At 40.7% G+C, this 23,479-nt stretch overlaps 1 protein-coding gene across 3 annotated transcripts in view; it reads right to left on the bottom strand.

Annotated features, from left to right (window-relative positions):
- GALNT17 (polypeptide N-acetylgalactosaminyltransferase 17) overlaps window positions 1-23,479 on the bottom strand; it is a 443,347-nt gene that overhangs the window by 367,409 nt on the left and 52,459 nt on the right. The window contains exon 1 of one of the 3 annotated variants that reach the window (XM_073792035.1): window positions 6,976-7,073. The exons of the other annotated variants lie outside the window; for them this stretch is intronic. The gene's annotated coding sequence lies outside the window, so the exon portion shown is untranslated. Of the gene's footprint in view, window positions 1-6,975; window positions 7,074-23,479 lie in introns of those variants that run through there. 3 annotated transcript variants of the gene reach the window in all.

The raw sequence follows: 23,479 nt of genomic DNA, 5'->3' as shown, positions 1-23,479 counted from the left end.
GAAACAGAGGAGGTAAATATTTAATAAATGAATACATACTCGAACTGAAGATCCCAAGGGAGCACATTTTCAAAAACGGAGAGAATGGTTCGTGGAAACAGGGCACAGAGTACAGGAGGCACACGGGATCCCCAGGAGGAGGGCTGCCCACCAGGCGCCCCGGGGCACTGAGAGGACCATCTCCAAGGAAAGAACAAAAACACAACAGAAAATGGAATGAATGCGCTTGACAGTTGGGCATCCAGAGGGGGTTACAATATTGTCAGAGTGTCTGAAAGAGTAACCCAAAAGCTCCAACAAAAACATCCAAACAAGGAAAGGAAAAAAGTGAGGCAACTGTCAACTGCAGAAGTTGTACAAGATTAAACGTGTCATCATAGTTCCCTGGGCTGTGGGGGAACAATACATATAGAGTCATAAGAAGATAAATAATGGATTCAACCAACAACTATAATATGCAGGTACCAGGAGGGAAGGGGCAGAGAGACAGGTTACGGTGCCACATGCTCACAGCTGTGTAGCAGATGCCCTACAAGCAAAGGGAAACAAGGACACAACTCAGGCACTGTGGTAGCCCCTCTCCTCCCTCCAGACACAGTCCTGAAGGATGGACTAGAGTCGGCCCGAGAATAACCTGCACAAACTACCTAGAGAGACTGTCCAGCCTGTTTTTGCTGCTCAATAAATAGTAGCTGTTATTACTCATGGTCTTATAAAAGCACTAACGATCCCCGAAGGGCATGGAGCACTTTGCCATGCAGAACACGTGTACATATCTACACCATGCCTGGACCACTGCAGACGCTTCACTGAATGATGGCTATTATTAATATTATTACTAATAGTCCTTTAACTAATCTCTAGCCCTAATAATATATTCAGAGCAATTATTTACGCCTCACTGTTTCAATATCTCTTACAGCATAAGAAACCACCCCCAAACCTAGTATTTTAACACCACCATCACTTTATTATTTCTCATGATTCTGTGGGTTGGCTGGGCTCAGCTGATCAGTTCTCCTGCTGGTTCTGTGGTTGCAGTGTCCAAGACAGCTTCACTCATAGTCTGGGGCCTGGGCCGGGAGAGACAGAAGGCTGGGCTCAGCTGGACAGTGGCACAGCTGGCCTTTCTCCCCTCTGTTTCCATTCAGTATCAGGGCCTCTCCCTTACATGTGGGCCCAGGCACGCAAGGGCACACAAGCCTTCTTTTTTTTTATTTTTTTTTATTTTTTTTTATTTTTTAGTAAAAGCATGGCTACTGTTGATTCTGCATCAAGATATTTTACATGCATTAGAAATAAAATGCTTAGAAATGAAAACAGATTAGGTTTTCAATTTACAAAGGCACAGAGAGGTTAAGTAATTCATTGAGGCCACAAAGCCAGTAAGTAGGTTAGTGGAGGATTTGAACTGGGGTCTCTGAACCCAGTCAAAGACTGTGCTCTTTAGTATATTAGGCAGCCTCCCTTCTTTCTGACTACCAACTTCCAGGTAAAGCAAATGAGCTCTTTCTCTTATAAACTGGATACCATATTTCTAAAGACATTTAGCAACAAACTGAAGTATGTTTGTAAAAATGCTATATTAAAGAAGGTTAAACAGATTTCTAAAATCTAAGACTTCCCCCAGCATCTCACCTGCTAATACCCACTGTAAATATCCAAGCCAGAGAAATGATAAGCAGAATGTCCCCAACTTATTTGACTGCGGAACCATTTTTTTTTCCTCAGAGAAAGTTTGGCCAATGGTTGGCCAATATGTCTACCACAGATATGGCTTTACTCCTATGCACACAGGCCTTCCTAAGGCTAATGCCCAGAATCGGCATGGCCTCACTTCCGCCATGCTGTACTGGCTATAGCAAGTCACGGCCAGCGTAGCTTCAGCGTGGAAGGGCGATAGACACAGGCGGCAAACCAGGAGGCATGGTACATCTCGGGTCACCATTGGAGAGGACCACATTGACCCCTGCAGGAGAGTGGGAGGAAGCAGAGGTGACATACTTGATGTCCCTCTTAGGGTGCCCTGCACATTCCCAGCACTCAACAAACAGCAGCCAATCAAAAGAGGGTGCGTTCCAGTTGCAAAATAATGCAAATACCGACATGGGCATGAAACATCATGGAGGGATTAGAGAGTACAAAGTACTGGTAGCTGCGGATGGCGTACAACAAGAGCCAGATTCAGGGTCCCCACTTCAACCCACCTTCCCCTCAGACCTCTCCAAGAAGTCTGCAGTAATGAGCTTATCCATCATGAGTGATGATGGTGTTGGAATTAAATCACAAAGCCATCAAAAGAGAACAGTCCAGGCTTCCCTGGTGGCGCAGTGGTTGAGAGTCCGCCTGCCAATGCAGGGGACACGGGTTCGTGCCCCGGTCCGGGAGGATCCCACATGCCGCGGAGCGGCCGGGCCCGTGAGCCATGGCCGCTGAGCCTGCGCGTCCGGAGCCTGTGCTCCGCAACGGGAGAGGCCACAACAGTGAGAGGCCCGCGTACCACAAAAAGAGGAAAAAAAAAAAAAGAGAACAGTGCAGACATGAAAACATTTAAAGTATGCAAAAGACACGTAGAAAACACTTTAAAGGGACTGAGAAATTTTATGGCGAAATTAACAACTTCTAAAAGATTAAAAAATTTACAATGCTGACAAAGCTAAAAGCCAAGTAAAATACTAGAAGCAAATATTTGCCTCTAAAATGTAATGACGGATTAACATCCAGAATGTAAAATCCGTGCCTACAAACCACCCGATGGGAAAACGGACAAGATATGAGAACAGGAAATTCACTGCTTGGTGTTAGCTCTGTTGGGAGACCTTGGTGGTGTCCGCTACAATTCAAAACGTATAGAACTTTTTACCGGGTATTCCTATTTCTAGGTTTCTATGTGGAGAAACACTATAAATGTCCAAAACAGGCTGCAACAAAGATGCCAACTGCGGCAGTGGCTGCGATAGGAAAAACAGTGGAAACATCCTAATGTCCAGCAACAGCGGTCTGGTTGAATAAACTGTAGTGAATCTATAGCAGGCCATGCGGAATCTAAAAGGATGCAGTCAGAGGTATTTTACCAACACAGACAGACTTTCAAGACATGCTGTCAGGTTGAAAGACAAAGTAAGATGCAGAAAAATACACAGTGTACATACTCATTTATCATTTTGTAAAACCATTAAAAAGACCAAGCATTTACTTTTCTATGTGTGTCAATACTGGTGGATAACTGTATAAAAACAGTTTTGGAAAGGCACACGCTAAACTATCAACGGTGTTAATTAAGCACAGGGTGGGGAAAAGTACAGAAACAGCTTTTGTTTTTCCACTTCCCTATGGGATTTTTTTCAATAACAATGTATGTACATATGACTTAGGTACTTTTATGAAAAATTTTAAAAAGGAAGGCATGATTAAAAGAGGTAAGAACTAAAAGGTGGAAAAACTAGAATGATATAAGGTATTTAAAATATAACAACCACTGTCCTAGACATAAACAATCTAATTCGTCATGCTGCAGCTGGGGAGAAGCCCGTGCACCACAACTAGAGAAGCCCGTGCGCCACAACTAGAGAAGCCCATGCACCGCAACAAAGATCCCGTGTGCCACAACTAAGACCTGACGCAGCCAGGTAACAAAAATAAAAAAGAAAGTCTCCATTTTAATTTCTAACATACTATCAATAAATACAACCCACATACATAAAAACATTTGGGGTCCTTGATGATTTGTAGGATTGTGAAAGGGTTGTAAGGCCAAAAAGATTGAGAAGCCTTGACCTGATCCAACTCCCAGTTTATAAGAAGTATGGGGTCTAAGGAAGCAAATTTAATGACACCATGAAGAACATCAGTCATGCCCAGGAATCAATATCTGACATTTACAGGTGAAATGACATGATATCTGGGACTTGTTTTAAAATACTCCAGAACAGGGACTTCCCTGGTGGCGCAGTGGTTAAGAATCCGCCTGCCAATGCAGGGGACATGGGTTTGAGCCCTGGTCTGGGAAGATCCCACATGCCATGCAGCAACTAAGCCCGTGCGCCACAACTCCTGAGCCTGTGCTCTAGAGCCTGTGTGCCACAACTACTGAAGCCCACGCACCTAGAGCCTGTGCTCCGCAACAAGAGAAGCCACTGCAATGAGAAGCCCGCGCACTGCAACGAAGAATAGCCCCCGCTTGCCGCAACTAGAGAAAGCCCGCACGCAGCAACGAAGACCCAACACAGCCAAAAATAAATAATAAAAAAATTAAAAATAAATAAATTAATTAAATACTCCAGGACAAACAAGGGGTGTCTGTGGAGTGGGAATAGAGCAAAAATGAGAAACTGATCAGTTCTAAAGCTGGGTGGTACATGGGTCTCTACATGGGGTACATGGGGGGCATTATACAATCCTTTCTACTTTTGTGTAGAATTTAAAATTTTATTCTTACAATACAACTAAAATAAAAATGAGTATTACAGTAATAGTTAACAGACCATTCTGAAAAATAATCATAATGAAAACACCTTCCAAAAATTAAAGATGGCAAAACAGCCTCCTCCATTAAAAATACTAATAAAACAGAAAGCAAATAAAACAGAAAAAATAAATTTTAGCACAGTAAAAATAAAATCAAAAAACCCGGGATGGATGAAAATGTACTATGTGGCATTAGTGCAAAACTCTGGAAGCTGGCCAGGGGTGGGTGGGCCCCTGGGCCCAGAACCACATTTGATAAGCAAAACGCAACAACTACCAGACTCAAAACTGACATTCAAGAGACAGTTGGCATCTTTTCTTGAAAAGGTGAAAGGGGGCATTACAAAAATCAATCAAGATTAACACGGGATTTCAAAGAAGACTATGATAAAATGATAACACAATTAAGAACGTCCCAGAAATTTAGTCAAAAGCAGAATCGGTTCCGCAAAACATCACATCAATGGAAAAACAGTCTGGAGTATGGAGGAAAGCTAAGCCAATGCAGGGGAGAAAAAGTATACAACAGTGGCGAGCCTGACCTTCAAATGGCAAGGGCACCTCTAAAAGATGAATTGAGAAACAGAGAAGGGGAAAAGTGCCCTAGAAGGAACCAGACTGCTTTAAATCTTAGTCTGGAGATGAAAGGGGTTCATACATTTCTCCCAGAGTCCACAAGCAAGGAGGAAGACACCAGGCTCTCTCCTAGGAAATGCCTCCTTACCGCACTAAAAATCAAAGAGCGGGTCACGTTGAAAGAAACACAACAAACAAGCCTTTTCTCGGAATTCTCATCTTAGACCTTAGCGATAGGCATAAACCTTCAGAAATAAAAGCAGAGACTTCAGGTATTCTTTACCCTGAAAAGCTGTCACTTCAGAGCCCTGTGACAGAAGGACCTAAATGTGTCCAACGCCCGAAGGCATCATTTGTTGCTCACACCCCTTACTGACAAATTTCCCTTCCGAAATGACTTCAAAGCAGCAACTGAGTTTAAATGCCAACTCCGCAAGATAAATAAAGGGCGCTAATGGGAAGGGCTGCCATACGGTGAGGAATAAGAATCAATACAATCACATATCAGTGACAACCATGCCAAGTGTGTGGCATCAAAGACAAAGCTACTGAGAAGGAAAGAAAACCGGTGCCTGAGCTTCCCGAAGTTTCAATGTGTGGAGGAAAGGCCGGGGACAGGGTGGGAGTCGGGGTACACGACTGCTCTTCCTCCACGGAGAGCATCCAAAATCGCTGACATTATGCAAAGTGAAATAAGCCAGACACAGAAAAAAAAAAGCCCTGCATGGTCTCATTTCTATGCAGAATCTAAAAGAGTTGCAAACACAGAAGCAATGTGAATGGTGGTTACCAGGGGAGGGGAGGGGAGGGAAATGGGGAGATGTTGGCCAAAGGATACAAACCTCCAGCTATAAGATGGATAAGTTCTGGGGGTCTAGTATACAATATGGTGACTACAGTTAATGATACTGTATTGGATACTGGAAATTTGCTAAAAGAGTAGATTTCAGGAGCTCTCATCACACACACATAAAAAAAATGGTAACTCTGGAAGATGATAGGTTAAATTAGCTTGACTGTAGTAATCATTTCGCTGTGTGTGCGCACATCAAATCATCATGTTGTATACCTTACATATATATAATTTTATTTTAAAAAGTTTTCAACCAAAGTTGCTGGTTTAAGTGGTTAAAAATTTAAACATATGTACATAGAAATGAGTGTTTGCTGACCCACTGGATCCAGTAATATTACAGTAGAAAGAGGCTGATTACCAGAAGAATAAAATTAAGAGGGGGATTTAAAAAAAAAAAGAGGGAATAAGGCCATTGAGGAATGGCCAGGATTCTGTCGTTATAATTGGAAAGAGATGTCAAAAGGACTATAAAAATGAAAATAAAAATTAGGATGACAGAAGATGATTCAAATGTAACACCAAATACAAAAGAATGTAATTATTATCTCATGGTTGGGGAAAAAGAGTTCCTGACTGGATTAGAAATCAAAATCTATTACACATGAACCAAATGTGAATATAAAAGGATGTGTACAGATTTTTCTAAAAAAAGCAAAAATGGCTAGGTTACTAAGTGTATGAGACAAAATTAACAAACTATAAATGGTCATTATAAAATGTTAAAGGGATACTGAGAACTGAAAATCAGAGAATGTTGATCATTGCTCAAATAATAAATGTCAATAAAATACATAAATAAAAGCAGACTGCCAATGTACAGAACATCATAGAATCTCTGTTGTAGTGATACACCATAAAATCACACTGTCAGAATTTAGTCATCCATTTTAAAGTTTAAAATACCAAGCCAATGGGAAATATAAAATTTAAACAAATCAACAATTGGAGAGAAAACAAGTAATTATAAAAAAGAAAAAAACTACACCCCTATTGACACATATATTCACAATTTACCCTTCCAAAAACTGAAAGATCTACAATGAACTTGAATAAATGTAAACACTATTTGTACTTACAACACTATTTGTACTTAGAGGCACAGCAAGGATAAATAACTTGAAGGCCACTGTACTTCCAAGTGGGAGCCAGATTCACACCCAATCTCTCTCCTGCACCATCCGTAAGAGTAATAAGGAGCCCAAGAGCAAAACTCATCCCAGGCTTTATTAATATGTTGTCTCTAGGGCGTTTACTTGTTAGTTGAATGACAATGACATCCTATTACAATTACAAAATAGTTTAATTACCCGCTGTCTTCCCCACAACTCTGTAAACTGCTCAAAAACAGGGACATTATACATAACCTCAGTAAGCCTCAGTCTCCCCACCTGTAAACAAACAAATACATAATTCGGAGTTTCCCTAAGCATTATGCGAGCTGATATATGAAAAGCGTAAAGCACACTACCTAGTACATACCATATGTTAAGTAAACCATAGCTACCCAGACCCCCCCGAAATGATCTAAGCATTGACCCAAAATCCAACCCACTGTCTATTTTTGTACAGCCCATAAGCTAAGAATGGTTTTGTATTTTTTAGGGATTGAAAAAAAATATTCAAAGAATAGCATTTTGTGATACATGGAAATTGTATGAAATTCAAATTTCACTGTCCGAAAATAAAGTTTTATTGGCACACAGCCCCGCTCATCTGTTTATGCGATGCCCACGGTTGCTTTCACACTGCAGTGGCAGAGTTGTCCAGCTGTGCCAGAGACCGTATGGCCTGCAGAGCTGAAAATATTTCCTCTTCGGCCCTTTTCAGAAGAAGTTTGCCAGCCCCAACCTAATCAATTATTGGACAAAGGAAGCAAGGCAAGTAATTATAAATCAATGACCAATTATAAATCAATTCCAATTATAAATCAATGTTTCCTGTGGGTATAATGTTATAAACGAAGATTACATTCCTGGAAGCCTGTATCATACCATAAAAATACTGAAACTGCTTACATAAGGAAAGAAATGCATTATATGACTTTATAAACACTTATTAAGACAAACACAGTACAAAAGCTATGTCAGATATTTTTCTTTGGGGGGATTTGTCTGTGTGGGTCAGTCTGGCTGAGGCCTTCTGGTTACAGTAATTACAGAGGGGAGGCACCATCTCCCCCTGACGAGTCTCCCTGTGGAAGCAGGCATCTGTTGTTGTTCTGGAACTGTCACATTTAAATCAAACATTATGACTATGTATCCCAGACCTCCCTGGTGGTCCAGTGGCTAAGACTCTACGTTCCCAATGCAGGGGTCCTGAGTTCGATCCCTGCTCAGGGAACTAGATCCCACATGCCACAACTAATTAAGAGTTCGCATGCCGCAACTAAAGATCCCGCATGCCACAACTAAGACCCAACGCAGCCAAATAAATATTAAAAAAAAAAAAAAAAGATTATGACTGTGTATCCATCTCATAACCTGAACGTGTACCAATGGCTCTAAATGTGTGTCTATGACAAACGCCCAGGCAAGGGCAGTGACCAGAAAACCTTCTTCAATGAACCTTTGTTCCTCCATTTCAAAAAGATGCTGACGGCTTAGCTCCAATGGCTCATCATGCCTCGAAGATCAAGTTCACATTCAAGGATACGGCACAGGGCTTCCCTGGTGGCGCAGTGGTTGAGAGTCCACCTGCCGACGCAGGGGACGCAGGTTCGTGCCCCGGTCCGGGAAGATCCCACATGCCGCAGGGCGGCTGGGCCCGTGAGCCATGGCCGCTGAGCCTGCGCGTCCGGAGCCTGTGCTCCGCAGTGGGAGAGGCCACAACAGTGAGAGGTCCGCGTACCGCAAAAAAGAAAAAAAAAAAAGAATACGGCACATACGGCCCCCAAAGGCTGGTGACTGGTTCTCAGTTCATTTCTCACTACCTCCTCCCTACATTCCAGGCACTGGTGACACTTACAGCGGCATGTTGATTCTTGCCTCTGGAAGCCCTTGCTCAGCCAGTCCACCCGGACATGACACGCACCCTACTCTATCCCCACCCCCACCCAACCCAGCATGCATCACCTCTACTATCCACTTTGCTGATGAACTCCTTTCAGTGCTTAGTACCTATTAACAGAGAATGAACTAGGGTATCTTATCTTCCCCATCACTACAGAAAATGAAAATAAATGAAATTATTCTGACTCTATATAATAGAAGATGGGAAAGTGGAGGCAGGTGATGGTAAATAAGAGGATGGTAACACAGTAATACAAGATGTCAAAAATAAAACTGAAAGGTAAGATATGACAACTGAAAGATAAGATATGACAAACATAAGCTGAAAAAGAAAAAGCCATTGAAATTGCATTAAAATCTATATATAGGTTGCTTACTAAAGATACAAAACAACCAATCAAAGGGAAAATTCAGAAAAGGGCTCTCTTTGATGGGAGGAGAGAAAGGCATCAAAAATTAGGCTGGGGGCTTCCCTGGTGGTGCAGGGGTTGAGAGTCCGCCTGCCGATGCAGGGGACACGGGTTCGTGCCCCGGTCCGGGAGGATCCCACATGCCGCGGAGCAGCTGGGCCCGTGAGCCATGGCCGATGAGCCTGCGTGTCCGGAGCCTGTGCTCCGCAACGGGAGAGGCCACAACAGTGAGAGGCCCACATACCACCAAAAAAAAAAAAAATTAGGCTGGTAGATTCCAGAGAAACTGAATTTACTGAGCAGTCTTGAGGAGAAAAGGGGGACCTTGAACAGAGAGCAAAACAAAGAAAGAAAGTAGGAGAACGCAGAGGTGGTTGGCATCCTATAGCCAGAGAAGTAAGGGAGTCTGCCCAAGGAGAAGTCTTCATCAAAGCTGCAGTGGAAACCCACCACCTCGTTTGCCCTGACAACAGAACTTTTCCCTATACCTCACGGAAAGTTATCATCCTGATAAAACCCTAAAAATAATATAATACTATTAGAATCAGGGCTACATACTGCCTATGAGGGAACCCCCGGGGAGGAATTTGGGGAATGAGTTACCTCCAAGAGTAATATCTGCAACAGGAGGAATCTGACTTAGTTACAGAAAGATTAACTTGGGCCTCCAGACTCAAGAGAGTTTCTGCAGCCACTGCTTCTCCTGCTGCCAAGGCCAAGTCAAGACAGATAATAAGTCACGTAGTCAAGAATTCCCCGGCGGTCCACTGCTTAGGACTACGCTTCCATTGCGGGGGCAGGGGTTCAATCCCTGGTTGGGGAACTAGGATCCCACAAGCCACAGCATGGCCAAAAAAAAAAAAAAGTGGGGGGAGTCATGTAGTTATATTATCCTTAGGGGGTCCCCTGGTCCACTCATCACTGCTGTGGTCAGCAAGGGCTCATGCACTGGGGAAGGGGGGAAATCTAGGTCTGGTTAGGTGCCCTGCCACGTGTGCTGGCCGGCAGCGTTCACTCCCCCACTGTGGTCCCTCTCACGCTGTGGAATCGTCCACCTCCCCTCTGCTGAGTGGGTAGGGACAGCTATTGCTGCTTTGAGCAGTCTCCTGATGGGGGCTCAAAAAAGCTCTGTTGAAAGGATAAAGTTGCACAAGTGACACAACTCATGCAAGAAGTACCATATAATTGAACAAATGGAGAAATGTTCAACCTTGAAGAAATACAAACTGAAATTATGTGGTCACCTTGTACATGTGAAACATACATATATATACACACACACACACACACACCCCTATATATATTGCTGATTTCATGCATACAAGGTGACTATTGCTCTACATATATATGAATATATGTTTTATGGAATACATATTGCTATATAGAGCTATATATATGAATATACACTTTATGAAATATATATAGCAACATATATATATATACGAATACATATTTTATGAAAAAGCAAAGATTTGTTTACATTACATAATTTGTACAGATTCTCAAGCTGGGAAAGCAACTTGGCAATTTCTATAGACACCCGTATGTCTATAAGCTGTGGCCTAGTGACCTCATTGTAGTGACATATCCTAAAAAATCATTCTCAACAAGAAAAACCCATATGGACTACAAAGTTTATTACTGCATTATCTATAATAGCAAAATGTTAGAAACAGCTTAATTATTTAGCAAAAGAACTCGTTAGGGAAATTGCTAAACAATGACTCAATGGAACAGAGTTTACTGACTCACATAAAACAATCATTATTGAAACATAATATGGAGAAATCTTTGTAATATTACAGTTAAATGGATAAATGTAAAATATGGAACTTAAGTTTAGCTAAAATTAAAGACCATGTAAAACTTCATATACATTAAAGGATTATGTGTGCACTTCAAGAAAATGTTACAGGTTATTGTGTGTAAGTTTTTCACTTATTTTCGTTACTACTGTTGTAACATTGTGTGATGATTTTTTTATTAGTGAGATATAACTGACATATAACACTGTATTCATTTTAGGTGTACAACGTAGATATAAAAATGTGTGTACAGGGCTTCCCTGGTGGCGCAGTGGTTGAGAGTCCGCCTGCCGATGCAGGGGACACGGGTTCGTGCCCTGGTCCGGGAAGATCCCACGTGCCGCGGAGCGGCTGGGCCCGTGGGCCATGGCCGCTGGGCCTGCGCGTCCGGAGCCTGCGCTCCGCGGCGGGAGAGGCCACAGCGGTGAGAGGTCCGCGTACCGCAAAAAAAAAAAAAAAAATGTGTGTACAGAATACCACAATCAGTTATGTGTAATGTACTGTTTTAATATAGTTAAAGCTTCTCTAATTATATTTCACTGGAACTAGAAAAGGGAAAGCTGCTCTTTAGAATTATTTTTGTTCCATAAAACTTTTCCTTACTTATTTACATTGTTGTATATAAAACCTAGCTAAAACAGCAAAAAAAGGAAAAATATTAGTATTGGGGGGGAAAGAATAAATAAAAAGGGATGAATAAAGGCGATTTTCTCCATTAAATACTAGAATATGTTCAAAACAAACAAGTCATAAACAGTAATAATGGCTTAAAGCCCAGCCACAGATCCCTGAGGCAGAAGTGGGACCCCAGAAGTAGATCCAAACTTTTAAAGAATTAAGTGAATGGAAAAGTAAGATAAAATGTCATACATAATAACAGAAACAACAAAATGTAGAAAAGTAAGCTTAGATCCACACCCAATCTAAATTTAGTGGGAAAATATTACAAAATCAAACATATATAACAAGTCAATCCATATATATAACAACTATATATATGGTTTTATAACAAATAAATATAACAAATCAAACCATAGGAAAAACGAGATTAAACAAAATAACATTCTCCTCCCAAGTAAAAGGTTTTTAAAGTTATTGTTATAGAACAGATTTCAAAGGAAAGATAAATATTCATTCATTTCATAAATATCTGAGTTCTTATCAGGCAGCAGTTACTATTACATCTAATTTTATAAATATTATCAACTTTTAAGAAGCCCAGAAAATCTTAAACAAAAGGAAGACAATAGAATTGGAAAACTCAAACATAAATGTTACTAATTACACACCCACCCACCCACCCACACACACGCACGCACACACATGCGCACGCACACACACACACAAAAAAGTATATATACAAATACCTCATACAAAGGGAAAACATTCCACCCGTCTTCAGCACAAACATGAACACGTGGATGAACGAACTCCTTTAGTAAAACAATAACTGAAAATGGGTTTAATGGTGCCTGTAATTATAGAAACGCAAATCAAAACAGTGGGTAAACTTTTGAAAACTTATTAAATTGGAAAAACGAAGAAAAATTATTAAGCCTGGTTTTGGCAAGGAGGTAAGTAGATTGACTCAATTCTGTGGGAAGAAAGTCTGACTAGTTGTATCAAGAGTAATTAAAAATATGACAAGAACAATAGCCCAATCATATAAATGTATGTAAATAATTCAAAAGAAGAAAAAAAGAGTTTGCTTGTGGGTTTTTTTTTCCTTTCCGTTTACAGATGACAGGAATAGAAAGAAGCATTTGGTTATTTTTTTATATAGATTTATTTTATTTTATTTATTTTATTATTGGCTGCTTTGGGTCTTCGTTGCTACACACGGGCTTTTCTCTGGTTGCGGCAAGCAGGGGCTACTCTTCATTGTGGTGCACAGGCTTCTCATTGTGGTGGCTTCTCCTGTTGGGAGCATGGGCTCTAGGCACGCGGGCTTCAGTATTTGTGGCACACGGGCTCAGTAGTTGTGGCTCGCGGGCTCTAGAGTGCAGGGTCAGTAGTTGTATCGCACAGGCTTAGCTGCTCCGCAGCATGTGGGATCTTCCCGGACCAGGGCTCGAACCCACGTCTACTGCACTGGCAGGTGGATTCTTAACCACTGCCCCACCAGGGAAGCCCCAACATTTGGTTATTTTTAAAAGATAGAAATGACCTAAAATCCAGCAATAGAAAATGGAAAAGCAATAAAGGTATATTAAACCGTGGACTATTACAGGGTCATGACAGCCACATAGGAACGAGAAAGAACATTTACAAAATAATGTGAATCCGAAAAAACTGTATATCCATAATGACTTCCACCCTGTAAAAAGCTCCATGTGTTGAAACAAAGATGGAATGAGGAAAAGGAGAGATGAAAATAATTTGGCCATTGTAATAAAAGTTTATAATGAATTTTTAAAACACTTCTGCAGGATTAAAGTACACACAGAGCGAATACACCACTTTAAATTCTTCAGAACTGTCTTTGAGAAACCATTAAAGCAGTCACACCCACAGACATGTGCAATGAAAGCCAAAATGGTACTTGGGCAAAGGGTCCCGCAGAAGGTGTTCTGGAATTATTTACAGGGGTGCTCATAATGGTGAAGAGCACACAGCGTAGGCAGACTAAGCTGGGGTGGTCCATCACTCCAAAAACACATTCCACAAAGAGCCTGCACAGAGCCACTGGCTAGACTGACACAGACATTTCAAGATAACCCGATAACAGAGCAGAGGGTTCTAAAAGGTAGCATCCTTATTCAGAGAAAACCTTTCTGTCATTAGCACCAAAAGGCTACGAAAAGCATCTTTGGAAGGAATTGCTTTTCAACACAACAAACTGGGTTAAAAACATTTATGCCTTTATGTCAAGAAATTAACAGCTTTCTCAAAACATTTTCTGGGAAAATATATGTTTGTGGGGAAGCAGCAATATTAATACAAAGGATTCACCTATTATCTCAATTCACTAAGAAGAAAGAAATGCACATTTTACTTTAACGAAGACAGGAAAGAGGAGTTTCTATTACAGTGACATCAACCTCTTGAGAGCAGGCACAAGGTTTTATCTTTCTTTACAACTCTACAGCCTGCCAGCATATGATGTTGGGTGGATGGCTGCATGGCCGGATAGGTGAATGGCTGGCTGGGTGGCTGGATGGAAGGCTGGATGGGTGGATGGGTGGATGACTGGCTGGGTGGCTGGCTGAGTGGGTGAATGGGTGGATGGTTGGCTAGGTAGCTGACTGGGCAGGGGAATGGCTGGCTGTGTGGATAGCTGGATGGGTAGATGGGTGGCTGGCTGGATGGGTGGATAGGTGGATAGGCAGATGGATAGGAGGACAGTTAAGTAGGTAGGTGAATAGATGAATGGATAGATGGTTAAATGCCTGTACAGCTAGATGGCAGAATGAATGGATGGGTGGACAGGTAGATGGGTGGATGGCTGGTTGTGTGGCTGGCTAGGTGGCTGGCTGGGTGGATGACTGGGCAGGTAGATGGGTGGCTGGGTGAGTAGTTGTCTTGGTGGAGAGCTGGCTGGCTGAGAGAGTAGACAGTTGCGGGGATAGATAGGTGGATAGGGAGGAAGACAGGTAGGTAGGTGGATGGATGAATGGATAGATGGTTAAATGCCTGGACAGCTGGATGGATGGATAGGTGGATGGACGGATGGATGGATGGATGCATGATTATGAATCCTAATCTACAAGGATCTGCTCTAACATTTTAAATATACCAGTGGGTCCAGAGACCTCTCAGCTCCACGTAATATCAAGTGGCAAAAGCTCTCCCACAGATTTCCATCTCAATGCTAAGACCCAGCTCCACTCAACGACCAGCAAACTACCGTGCTGGACACCCTATGCCAAACAACTAGCAAGACACAAACAAAGCCCCACCCATTAGCAGAGAAGCTGCCTAAAATCATATAAGCTCACAGACACCCCAAAACACACCACCGGACATGGTCCTGCCCATCAGAAAGACAAGAGCCAGCCTCATCAACCAGAACACAGGCACCAGACCAAACAAATGAAGGGGAAATAGGCAGTCTACCTGAAAAAGAATTCAGAGTAATGACAGTAAAGATGACCCAAACTCTTGGAAATAGAATGGAGAAAATACAAGAAATGTTTAACAAGGACCTAGAAGAACTAAAGAGCAAACAATGATGAACAACACAATAAAGGAAATTAAAAATTCTCTAGAAGGAAGCAATAGCAGAATAACTGAGGCAGACACGGATAAGTGACTTGAAAGATAAAATAGTGGAAATAACTACTGCAGAGCAGAGTAAACAAAAAAGAATGAAAAGAATTGAGGACAGTCTCAGAGACCTCTGGGACAACATTAAATGCACCAACATTGGAACTATAGGGGTCCCAGAAGAAGAAGAGAAAAAGAAAGGGACTGAAAAAAATATCTGAAGAGATAAAAGTTGAAAATTTCCTACTATGGGAAAGGAAATAGTCAGGCAAGTCCAGGAAGTGCACAGAGTCCCATACAGGGTAAATCCGAGGAGAAACATGCCAAGACACATATTAACCAACTATTAAAAATTAAATACAAAGAAAAAATATTAAAAGCACCAAAGGAAAAACAACAAATAACATACAAGGGAATCCCCATAAGGTTAACAGCTGATATTTCAGCACAAACTGTACAAGCCAGAAGGGAGTGGCAGGACGTATTTAAAGTGAAGAAAGGAAAAAACCTACAACCAAGATTACTCTACCCAGCAAGGATCTCACTCAGATTCGATGGAGATATTAAAATCTTTACAGACAAGCAACACCTAACAGAACTCAGCACCACCAAACCAACTTTACAACAAATGCTAAAGGAACTTCTCTAGGCAGACGACCTACAATAACAAACCCAAAACAATTAAGAAAATGCTAATAGGAACATACATAGCGATAACTACCTTAAATGTAAATGGATTAAATACTCCAACCAAGAGACAAAGACTGGCGTAATGGATACAAAAAAAAGACCCATATATATGTTGTCTACAAGAGACCCACTTCAGACTTAGGGATACAAACAGACTGAAAGTGAGGAGATGGAAAATGATATTCTATGGAAATGGAAATCGAAAGAAACCTGGAGTAGCAATTCTCATATCAGATAAAATAGGCTTTAAAATAAAGAATGTTACAAGAGACAAGGAAGAACACGACATAATGATCAAGGGATCAATCCAAGAAGAAGATATAGCAATTGTAAACATTTATGCACCCAACATAGGAGCACCTTGATACATAAGGCAAATGCTAACAGCAATAAAAGGGGAAATTGAGAGTAACACAATAATAGCAGGGGACTTTAACACACCATTGTCACCAATGGACGGATCATCCAAAATGAAAATAAATCAGGAAACACAAACTTTAAATGATACATTAAACAAGATGTGCTTAATTAATATTTACAGGACATTCCATCCAAAAACAACTGAATACACTTTCTTCTCAAGTGCTCATGGAACATTCTCCAGGATAGACAATACCTTGGGTCACAAATCAAGCCTTGGTAAATTTAAGAAAATTGAAATCATATCAATTATCTTTTCCAACCACAACACTCTGAGACTAGATATCAATTAAAGGAAAAAACCTGTAAAAAATACAAATACATGGAGGCTAAACAATCCACTACTAAATAACCAAGATATCACTGAAGAAATCAAAGAGGAAATCAAAAAACACGTAGAAACAAATGACAATGAAAACACGACAACCCAAAACCTATGGGATGCAGCAAAAGTGGTTCTAAGACGGAAGTTTATAGCAATACAACCCTACCTCAAGAAACAAGAAACTAAACAACCTAACCTTACACCTTAAGCAATTAGAGAAAGAAGAACAAAAAACCCCCAAAGATAGCAGAAGGAAAGAAATCGTAAACATCAGATCAGAAATAAATGAAAAAGAAGTGAAGGAAACAATAGCAACGATCAATAAAACTAAAAGCTGGTTCTTTGAGAAAATGAACAAAATTGATAAACCATTAGCCAGACTCATTAAGAAAAAAAGGGAGAAGACTCAAATCAATAGAATTAGAAATGAAAAAGGAGAAGTAACAACTGACATTGCAGAAATACAAAGGATCATGAGAGATTACTACAAGCAATTATATGCCAATAAAATGGACAATCTAGAAGAAATGGACAAATTCGTAGAAAAGTACAACCTTCCGAGACTGAACCAGGAAGAAATAGAAAATATAAGCAATCACAAGCACTGAAATTAAGATTGTGTTTAAACATCTTCCAACAAACAAAAGCCCAGGACCAGATGGCTTCACAGGCGAATTCTATCAAACATTTAGAGAAGAGCTAACACCTATCCTTCTGAAACTCTTCCAATATATAGCAGAGGGAGGAACACGCCCAAACTAATCCTACGAGGCCACCATCACCCTGCTACCAAAACTAGACAAAGATGTCACAAAGAAAGAAAACTACAGGCCAATATCACTGATGAACATAGATGCAAAAATCCTCAACAAAACACTAGCAAACAGAATCCAACAGCACATTCAAAGGATCATACACCATAATCAAGTGGGGTTTATCCCAAGAATGCAAGGATTCTTCAATATATGCAAATCAATCAATGTGAAACATATTAACAACTTGAAAGATAAAAACCATATGATCATCTCAATAGATGCAGAAAAAGCTTTCAACAATATTCAACACCCATTTATAATTTAAAAAACCCTCCAGATAGTAGGTATAGAGGGAACTTACCTCAACATAATAAAGGCGATATATGACAAACCCACAGTCTACATCGTCCTCAATGGTGAAAAACTAAAACCATTTCCTCTAAGATCAGGAACAAGAGAAGGTTGTCCACTCCCACCACTATTATGCAACATAGTTTTGGAAGTTTTAGCCACAGCAACTAGAGAAGAAAAAGATATAAAAGGAATCCAAATTGGAAAAGAAGAAGTAAAACTGTCACTGTTTGCAGATGACTTGATACTATACATAGATAATCCTAAAGATGCCACCAGAAAACTACTAGAGCTAATCAATGAATTTGGTAAAGTTGCAGGATACAAAATTAAGGCACAGAAATCTCTTGCATTCCAATACACTAATGATGAAAAATCTGAAAGAGAAATTAAGGAAACACTGCCATTTACCACTGCAACAAAACGAATAAAATACCTAGGAATAAATCTACCTAAGGAGACAAAAGACCTGTATGCAGAAAACTATAAGACACTGATGAAAGAAATTAAAGATGATACAAACAGATGGAGAGATATACCATGTTCTTGGAATGGAAGAATCAGCATTGTGAAAATGACTATACTACCCAAAGCAATCTACAGATTCAATGCAATCCCTATGAAACAACCAATGGCATTTTTCACAGAACTAGAACAAAAATTTCACAATTTGTATGGAAACACAAAAGACCCCAGATAGCCAAAGCAATCTTGAGAAAGGAAAATGGAGCTGGAGGAATCAAGCTCCTGGACTTCAGACTATACTACAAAGCTACAGTAATCAAGACAGTATGGTACTGGCACAAAAACAGAAATATAGATCAATGGAACAGGATAGAAAGCCCAGAGATAAACCCACGCACATATGGTCACCTTATTTTTGACAAAGGAGGCAAGAATATACGATGGAGATAAACCCACACACATATGGTCACCTTATTTTTGACAAAGGAGGCAAGAATATACAATGGAGAAAAGACAGCCTCTTCAATAAATGGTGCTGGGAAAACTGGACAGCTACATGTAAAAGAATGAAATTAGAGCACTCCCTAACACCATACACAAAAATAAACTCAAAATGGATTAAAGACCTAAATGTAAGGCCAGACACTGTAAAACTCTTAGAGGAAAACATAGGCAGAACACTCTATGACATAAATCACAGCAAGATCCTTTTTGACCCACCTTCTAGAGAAATGGAAATAAAAACAAAAATAAATGGGACCTAATGAAACTTAAAAGCTTTTGCACAGCAAAGGAAATCATAAACAAGACGAAAAGACAACCCTCAGAATGGGAGAAAATATTTGCAAATGAAGCAACTGACAAAGGATTAATCTCCAAAATTTACAAGCAGCTCATACAGCTCAGTATCAAAAAAACAAACAACCTAATCCAAAAATGGGCAGAAGACCTAAACAGACATTTCTCCAAAGAAGATACACAGATTGCCAACAAACACATGAAAGGATGCTCAATATCACTAATCATTAGAGAAATACAAATCCAAACTACAGTGAGTTATCACCTCATACCAGTCAGAATGGGCATCATCAAAACATCTACGAACAATAAATGCTAGAGAGGGTGTGGAGAAAAGGGTGGGAATGTAAACTGATACAGCCACTGTGGAGAACAGTATGGAGGTTCCTTAAAAAACTGAAAATAGAACATATGATCCAGCAATCCCACTATTGGGCATATACCCTGAGAAACCCATAATTCAAAAAGAGTTGTGTACCACAGTGTTCATTGCAGCACCATTTACAATAGCCAGGGAATGGAAGCAACCTAAGTGCCCTTCGACAGATGAATGGATAAAGAAGATGTGGCACATATATACAATGGAATATTACTCAGCCATAAAACGAAAGGAAATTGAGTTATTTGTAGTGAGGTGGATGGACCTAGAGACTGTCATACAGAGTGAAGTAAGTCAGAAAGAGAAAAACAAACACCGTATGCTAACATATATATATGGCATAAAAAGAAAAAAAAAAAAAAACAGGGCTTCCCTAGTGGCGCAGTGGTTGAGAGTCCACCTACCAATGCAGGGAACGCGGGTTTGTGCCCCGGTCCGGGAAGATCCCACGTGCCGCGGAGCGGCTGGGCACATGAACCATGGCCGCTGAGCCTGCACGTCCGGAGCCTGTGCTCCGCAACGGGAGAGGCCACAACAGTGAGAGGCCCGCGTACTGCAAAAAAATAATAATATAAAATTAAATTAAATTAAAAAATAAATATACCGGTGGGTGACAAAAGTTACACTGGTAGGAACAGTGGTGTTCTGAACACAAGCCAAACAGGAGAACAAAGAAAAGACTTGAAAACTCATTCCCTGAAAAAATAAATAGATCATTTGTAAGATCTTTCAAAGAAAAATTGCAGGGTAAATGAAGCTTAAACTCCTCAGTTATTTAATCAGGGTGAATGTCGCATAGTGAAGAGGTTAAAGGAATCACTCTTGACAAAGAAGAGAGAGATGTTTCTCAGCCAGGGTCAACTCTGCTGCATTAGGAGCTGCAGGTCAGCACAGAGGTTCCCAAAGTGTGACCGGGAGGGGTATCAGCACCACATGGGAACTGTTTAGAAAGGCAAATTCTCAGGCCCCACCCAGACCTCCAGGTGATGCTGAACCCCTGTGACAGCACATAAATGAAGGAACTCCACCCTCTGTTTTGACCCAGATTTCTTTTTTTTAAGAGGGGGGAGAGGAAAAGAAATACGTTTCTTTGATGGAAAACACAAAGACCTTCTGGATGAAATGCAGACATTGAAATCCCTCTGATACTATAATTTCCAACCACACCACCTCCAGAAACCATGACTAAAGTGGTCTGCCAATCAACCTACCTTCCCAAGCTACGCAGGCTAGAGTATGGTTATCACGAGTTTCTTTGTTCTTAGAGTTCTTGGGTTAGCTAGTCCAGACACCCCAGAGGAAATCCTGGAAGTTCAAGGTCTTTTGGCTTCCTCTCAGTCTCCCCAGTACAGGGCCACGTTTAAAGGGTATAGTCAAGTTCAGCAGAGAGCGAGGAATATAACTCAGTGGATTAAGGAAATGATAATGGGAAACAAACTCAAGGCCTTTGCTTTCTTGCAGCAATGCCCACGTGCTCGTCACACTCATTCTGGCTAGTTTTGGCTTTGGAAGGGACAGCAGGAAAGAATGTACACACGGTATTTGTTGAGGGCTACTATGCGCTTACATTTCATTTACCCCAGACCACATCCATTAGAAGATGGCATTTTCATTCCCATATCACAGATGAGTAATAAGGCTATAATAAGTTCAGTAACAGTCTCAAGCTGTGAGCAGAGGCCATTATAGTGTCTCCAGACACAGGAACAGACATCTCTTATCCGTCTCTTGATCTATTCGATTCCTTAAGAACTTTACTCCAATAGGACCATACAACTCTGAGACAGCACTGGACACTGATGGCTGTTGATACCTAAGAATGATAAAGACATCACTCTTTAATTCAAGGGAGCAACGAAACCGGGGGAAACTGAAATTACTTTAGATAATGAGTAAAGTTTAGAGCTGGAAGGAAGAAAGATCATATCCATATCCAAGAAAGATCATATCATATCCAAGAACCCATTTGATAGATGAGAAACAGAGGTACAGAGGGATTAAATGACCTCACTAGGGACAGATGGTTCCTCAGAACTGAGGACAGAACTGTTCCTCAGGGCCCAGACTGTCATCCCCATCACCTCATGTCCCCACTGGTTAGCACCTATGCCACAGGCAGGCTCTCTTTCATCACATGGATGGATCTCTGTGTAAAGGTCTCTTCCCCAAAACCTACTCTTTTGACCTTGAAGATCCAAAACCTTTTGTTTTATGATCCTATATCTCCTTTTCCAAGGTGGGAAAAAAATTAGTCACTATTAAAACATTCTCTTAAGTATCTTAAGACAAACCAAGAAATTTGCAATTTTAAATCCCTATTCAACCAGGACCACAGTCCAAGCTAAGTGACCTTGGGCCAGGTACCACATCCCTCATTTATAAATTGAGCATCATATCTGATCATTTCACAGGTTTATTTTTATTAGTAAGAGAGCAGATACAATAATGCTTTATATCTCTTAAGACACCACACTGATACAAGAAGCTGGTAGGCTTTTTGTCAATTCACATCAAAAGAAAGTAAAACATTCTTCCTTTTTTAACTGCACGTGGACCAACAACTCATTATTTTATTATTCACTTGCTATTTCTGTAGCTAATTTCCCAGCTTTTGTTCTTTCCTTTTATAAAAGAAGCAAAAAAGAAATCAATGAAATAAGAATACTGCTATTTTCCAACACAAATTAAACTCCACATCCAAACACAACAGAATAACCAGCCATATATGAGCCTGTCTTCTCAATCTTCCCCCTCACCCTCAGGGAAAATCAACCATATGGCAGGAAGGAATTGACTGAGTGTTTCAATAAATGGGAGCCAGCCTGGTCTGAAGGCTCTGAAGGAGGAAAGACCATAGCGTTTGTGAAACCAGAAATGATGTCACCGTTGCCTTCTTTCTCCCAGCTCTGCTCCACTAACTGAGCCAAGGAAGTGGAGTCTTTACAGCAAAGAAGGCAAAGGGGTATCAGTGTAAAGCCTGATTCATGTGGACAATTAAAGTAGTTGATGATTCAAGACCGAAATACATACTGTCAAAGACTCTGGGTAAACACATGCCACTTATTCTACCAGGTTCTGTGTAAGGAGAGGCTATTAAATGCCTGGGAGGTTGACAACAGTAAGAGGCGTGTCTTGCAATAAAGACAACGCCTAGGACTGAGCTCATTAACCAAGAAGCAGTCCGAGTAGGATGAGACACCACTCCACACCCACTATAATGGGTAAAATGAAAACGACTGACAACACCAAATGTTGGCAAGGGTGAGGAGCAACTGGAACTCCCACATGTTGCTGGCAGAAGTATAACTTGGTACAATGACTTTGTAGAACTACCTGGCACCTTCATCTAGCGTTACAACACAGTAACTCCACTCCTAGGTTTTTATACAAGAGAAATTAAAATTTAGGCACAGAAAGGTCTTACACAAAACATTCATAGTAGCTTTACTTATAATACTCCCAAACTGGAAAGGGCCTGGGTGTCTGTCCATCAACAGAAGAAGCAATATATAAACTGTGATATCTCCATGCATGGAATACTTCTCAGAAATAAAAAGGAACAAGACTCCTGATAAACAAAATAACACAGATCCGAGGTCAGCAAACTCTACCTGCAAACCAGCCACCTGTTTTTTGTAAATAAAGTTTTATTGAAACAGAACAGAAATGTTTTTATTGAAACATTTGCATATTGTCAGAGACCTTGTGACTGGCAAGCCTGAAATATTTACTATCTGCTCCTTTAAGAAAAAGTTTGCCGACCCCTAACAAAGGTAAATGCAAAAACATTATGTTGAGTGAAGAGAAAAGAGAAACGAAAGCGTACATACTTCCTGATTTCATTTCTGTGAAATTCCAGAGAAGGGAATACTAATCTATGGCGAAAAATACCAGAATCGTGCTTGTTTCTGGTGGATGTGGAAAACTGACTGGGGAGAGGTACAGGAGAACTTTCTTACACAAATGAA

Source organism: Tursiops truncatus, chromosome 15 (assembly GCF_011762595.2).
Source record: "Tursiops truncatus isolate mTurTru1 chromosome 15, mTurTru1.mat.Y, whole genome shotgun sequence".
Lineage (NCBI taxonomy): Eukaryota > Metazoa > Chordata > Mammalia > Artiodactyla > Delphinidae > Tursiops > Tursiops truncatus.
The sequence above is the reverse complement of the archived record's forward strand: the minus strand, read 5'-3'. Positions and strand labels throughout refer to the sequence as shown.